The following is a 4,836-nucleotide window of genomic DNA, read 5'->3' on the forward strand; positions in this document are numbered from 1 at the left end:
ACGTATATTCGCATCGCACCCTCCACATGCTCCTACTCTAACGAGTTTGCAGCGCGTCGGAGTGAATAGGGGCATGCGACTCGAACAAAACTTAAATGATTCCAAGTATATATCTAAACAAAAAGTAGTTTCCCCACTATTTGAATAATTTAGACTAAAATAAGAATATATAATGAGACCTCGAAATTACGATTTTAAAGTTTACAGAATGAATGGAAAAGTACGTTCTGAGTGTACCTAATGTTTCATTTAGAATTAAAGTCTGAGATTGTATTTTTTTTTTTTGCCGCGTTTTTTGTTTCTTCCAAAATTCGTTAAGTTTTATCTCGGGCGACAGAAAACGAAGAAAACGGGATAAAAGACAAAATTAAGGTAGAATACAAAAAGCACATTGTAAAACAAGGCTGAAAATCTGTTTTATCAATATCGAGATCAAGTTAACTCCGGTATCTACAGTAATTTATCTTCAGATGCGCTCTACGAACTATAATATTTCATTGGTTACTGAGCATCTAAAGATAATTTAAGGAAGTCTTAAGTACAAAATCTGTCTATGAATACGGGTATAGGTATTTTAAGCTTTAAGCCGCGTAAGAAATTGATTAATTACAGTCGAATTCGAGGAAAATAATCGACTATGATTCGTTCATTTTTTTTATGGCTTAAGGCTTAGAACTTATATATTTAGATCCGAGGTAAATGGCAAATGACGTTATAATGACGTCCTGTGATTTCGTAATAATTTAATTATGACTCTCATTTTCATAGGATGTTATCAGGATAATATCATCTAATGAAAATGAACTAATTGTAAGTGACGAATAAATTTATAGGAATGTTCTTATGATATATTATTGTGACTTTTGTGTTCTATTTGGATGGCTCTGCTTTATTTGGAAATTTTGTTTACATTGAGCATATCAGTCTATATATGTAAAAGATGAAAAAATCGTAACGATATGTGCTGATATTTCTTCAAACATTTGTACTGAATATTTTATTTCTCTTTCTCCATCCAAAAAGTATGATTAATTAATTAATTATTAACTTTTTTTTTGCAATTTGCGTTCTTCACGAGTTTTGGATTTATTCGTTTTCTTTTTCTTTTTTTCTAAATTGCGGACATTCTTATCTTTCGTTTGGCCTCATTTGATTGTTATTACGTCTTTAATTATAACAATTTGTGAATTAATTAATAAATGATCTCTCGCGACTAAATCGTATTTTTTTAAATTTCTTATTTTCATAAATATTTCCACACTAATCGTTGGAACACAATCTTGTCGCTTGTTTGCATTATCAAAATTTGATCCTCAATAAGAATCTTTAGAAACGAATCTTTTAATTCTATGAATTATTAAATATATATTCCATTCACCCATCTCTCTCTGTTACATCATTGATTGTATTGGGAAATACAGTATTTTCTCGAGCAGGAAGTGTATATTTCTTGAGTAGAAAATGTAATCGGTGTGCAGTCAATTACGTATGCGAGCAGACGGCTCCGATGAAGTACATGGAAATAATTCATCAGTCCTTCTTTTATCGATATAATTATTCGCGCGCCAATTGAAACGACAATACCGCATCTTCTCCGTGCTTCTCCGCGAGGAAAGTCAAACGATTGCGCGTGATGCGTATGTATAATTATTTGCGTCTATCTAGGAAGTAGTGTGCGTTACCCGTCTTCGCACAGCGACGTCGCCTGAGTTACAAAAGCTACCTTAAGATTTAGTGATTGTGTAGTGCGACAATTGACGAGACTGACGGCGTGGCTAGACACGTGCCAGACGCATGCGCCCGCTCACGCCGTGATTATTACGTTATTACGATATACATATTTATAGATTATTACATAGACAAATATATATCGACGAGAAAAATATTCATTCTTTGTTCGTACGTGGCTAAGAGAGATGTATATATTTATATATGTATATTACTTTGCTTGTCTTGTGAGATATGCGTGTACTTAATTCTTACGACGTGCCCTCCTTGATGCACGAGATAAATCAGAAGTCGCGACTCTCCGAAATATATATCTTCGGTTTGACTGTCGGAAATCGGAACTCGGATGTTCTCGAGCCGCTTTACACAGCGACGCGACACAGCTGAGCTCCGGATAAGCGGAAGTTTCAAAATCGGACGGTCACATTGAGCGTTAAACGCGATTTTATTCTTAATTGCTAATGACATAAAAAAAGGAAACGGTAGCACGTAATAACTCGGATTATACTGATAGATATAATCGATAACGTGGAAATAGGAATTAATCTCATTATTTTGATGCAATCGCGATCATCCATTCCAAGGAATCGGTCGACGTCTTCTGATGTACCCCGAGTGTTCACGTCTGTTGTACAAGAACTGCCAAATGATCTATCCCTGAACCCTCTATCACCACTACGTGGTAACGAGGGTGATATTACGGAGATACACGCGGTGCGATTATTAGCCCGACTTGGGGGAGGAGAGGGAGGGCTTCCCCCGGGCTAATTTGCGGCCATCAAATCGCGATCCTGTCAGCCGCGAAGAAGTACTATATATTGTGTGTATAACTATATGTATATGTAAGTATACGTATGTATTATTAGGTCAGATTGTACACGCGTTATAAGTCAGATCTGATGAGCGAGCGCGAATGAATGCGATCTAAGTAGAACAAGTCAACGATAATATCAAAAGGACATTAAAATGAATCGTTGATTAAAAAGTGATATTTTAATAATCATTTTCATGTTATTTCGAACATTTTGCCACAAAACTGGAAATCGAAGGGAATTGTCAGAGAAATTGGGAATAATCAGGAAAAATCAGGAAAAAGTCAGGGAAAAGTGCCAGCGAATTTTGCAAAATTTTTCAGCTTCGAAGAGGTTTAAATACGTATACGTATATGCAACTTTATCGACCCAACAATTAAAAGTGCAAGTAGTATCAGCAATAGTAATTTACGTTGCTACGTCAAATTGATCTCTCAACAAGATATTTAGCAGTTTCGAAATCAAGATAAAAATGCAAAAAATATTAAAATATTATTGTCAGGGGAATATTGAAAAAGGAAGTGTTTAATTTTAGAGAAAGATATTATTTATCTCTATTTCTTAAACATTTAAAGATGTTTTAGTTTTAAACTTTTCCCATAAACAAAACACTATATAATTTCTTACTTTCTTTCTTTTCTTCTAATTAAATTTAGGGCGGATTATTAGCGTTTCAGAACAATTGTGTTGAAACCGAATGTTATCGGCTCGTAATTATATCTGGAATAAATTGATTTAATAAAAGAATACATAATGTATTAATTGTAACATCCAAAATTTGATGATCCAATCTCGGCGTTCTTTATCGTATTTGATGAAAACACTATGTTTGGATTTAGAATACAAACTGTTTTCAATCCGAACACGCAGTGTTTTGTTTGCTGAAAAAGTTTAAAACTAAAACATCTTCAAGGGGTTGCTCGTCGTTCCACCTTTTGATAAACTTCAGTTCACTATCTTACTCTCTTACTCTTTTAATCTTTTGTTTATCCAATAAATTTCCTCGTAGTTTATCTAAAGATGGAACAACCGACCATAAGCGTTTAAAAAAATTGAAAACAAAACGTTTTAATAGTTTATAATTAAACACTCCTTTTTTTTTTCAGTGAAAGTTTGTCTGAAAATCAAGGAAAAGTTATGAAATTTTAGGACGAGGAATTTGTGACGTCGTGATGACTTGTGTTCCACTTGGGGATTAAGCTTCTCGTCTCGACGAGCGCAAACGGAAGTACTCACCGAGGCCAGTCGCATGTTCGCATTTTCATTCGCATTCGCTCGGTCCAGATCTGGCCCAGAATAATCCGCAGCGAGTGCCGCTTTCCATTTCCCTCCAACTCACGATCTATTCCTGGGGGGACGTAGATCGAATCGTCAACTCCCGAAGAGAGATCTTCGCGTCTTCTCGGGATCCCGAGGCCAATTAAGAAAGAATTAGCGTCGCATCTTGTTGCACGGGGACGTATCCTTGAACGAGGGAGCCTCCATACGATTCATTATCACCTCCTCCTTGTTGTTGTTCTTTATGATTGACCGAGCGTGCAAGGAGATCGGTGCGCGTTAATTAGAGACTCCACAACCACCGTGATCTTGTCCGAGCTTCGTTCAGCGACAATCGTTGGCGCTTCACGCTTCGGGTTGTCTATTGAAGAATTGATACTGCAACACGGGAAAGAGGGAGTCGTCCTTTACGCTTCTCACCGTTTCTCAAGAGGTGTACACGAGACGTTTGTTGCAACAATAAAGAGGAACCGCATTAACGTTCGGTCTTGGAAAAGCGCGAATCTTGGTGGGATTTCTTACAACGTACAGGAGAATCATTTAGAAAAGTTTCCAGGTTATAGATGTAATGTAATATCTCTGAATTTATATCCTCTTTGGCCGTTGTATAAAACCGAATCTTTCTCGAGAAGACATCCATCCTGTGATCTCTCGTGATATCCCCCTCCCATGTTGAAAAAATCATTTAGTAACTTTAGAAAGGACGTTATTACATAATTTTCGTCGATATATCTTGGAGTAGTAGATTATTAAGCTTGATTTGTACCAGAAGAAGCGCGCGATGTTCTTAGGAACAAAGCCCTTTTCGAAATTATCCTGTTTCATTATATCTCATCGCCAGCAGAGGATCGCTCTGGATCAATATTTCGATATCGCGCCTTCGCGACAGTCTCTCCGAATTAATCGAGAGCAAAGAGAAAGAGAGAGAGAGGGGGGGGGGAAGGCAGAGAGAGAGAATCTAATCTAAGAGCAAGGTGCATGGGAAGTGATCAAATCGGAGAGAGAGAGCGGTAGGCGC

The 4,836-nt window shown here is 36.9% G+C and overlaps 1 protein-coding gene and 1 long non-coding RNA gene across 2 annotated transcripts in view; one reads left to right on the top strand and one right to left on the bottom strand.

Annotated features, from left to right (window-relative positions):
- Positions 1–3,695: 3,695 nt before the first annotated feature.
- The window catches only part of LOC108748903, a 10,614-nt gene continuing 9,473 nt past the window's right edge, over positions 3,696–4,836 (top strand). Inside the window, exon 1 of the long non-coding RNA XR_001939329.1 lies at positions 3,696–3,706. This is a non-coding gene — a long non-coding RNA (uncharacterized LOC108748903). The remainder of the gene's footprint in view (positions 3,707–4,836) is intronic.
- LOC108748902 (SCY1-like protein 2) overlaps positions 4,101–4,836 on the bottom strand; it is an 18,577-nt gene continuing 17,841 nt past the window's right edge. The window contains exon 17 of the mRNA XM_018487316.1: positions 4,101–4,196. The gene's annotated coding sequence lies outside the window, so the exon portion shown is untranslated. The remainder of the gene's footprint in view (positions 4,197–4,836) is intronic.

The sequence above is a fragment of the Trachymyrmex septentrionalis genome, unplaced genomic scaffold, assembly GCF_001594115.1.
Source record: "Trachymyrmex septentrionalis isolate Tsep2-gDNA-1 unplaced genomic scaffold, Tsep1.0 scaffold25, whole genome shotgun sequence".
Taxonomy (NCBI): domain Eukaryota; kingdom Metazoa; phylum Arthropoda; class Insecta; order Hymenoptera; family Formicidae; genus Trachymyrmex; species Trachymyrmex septentrionalis.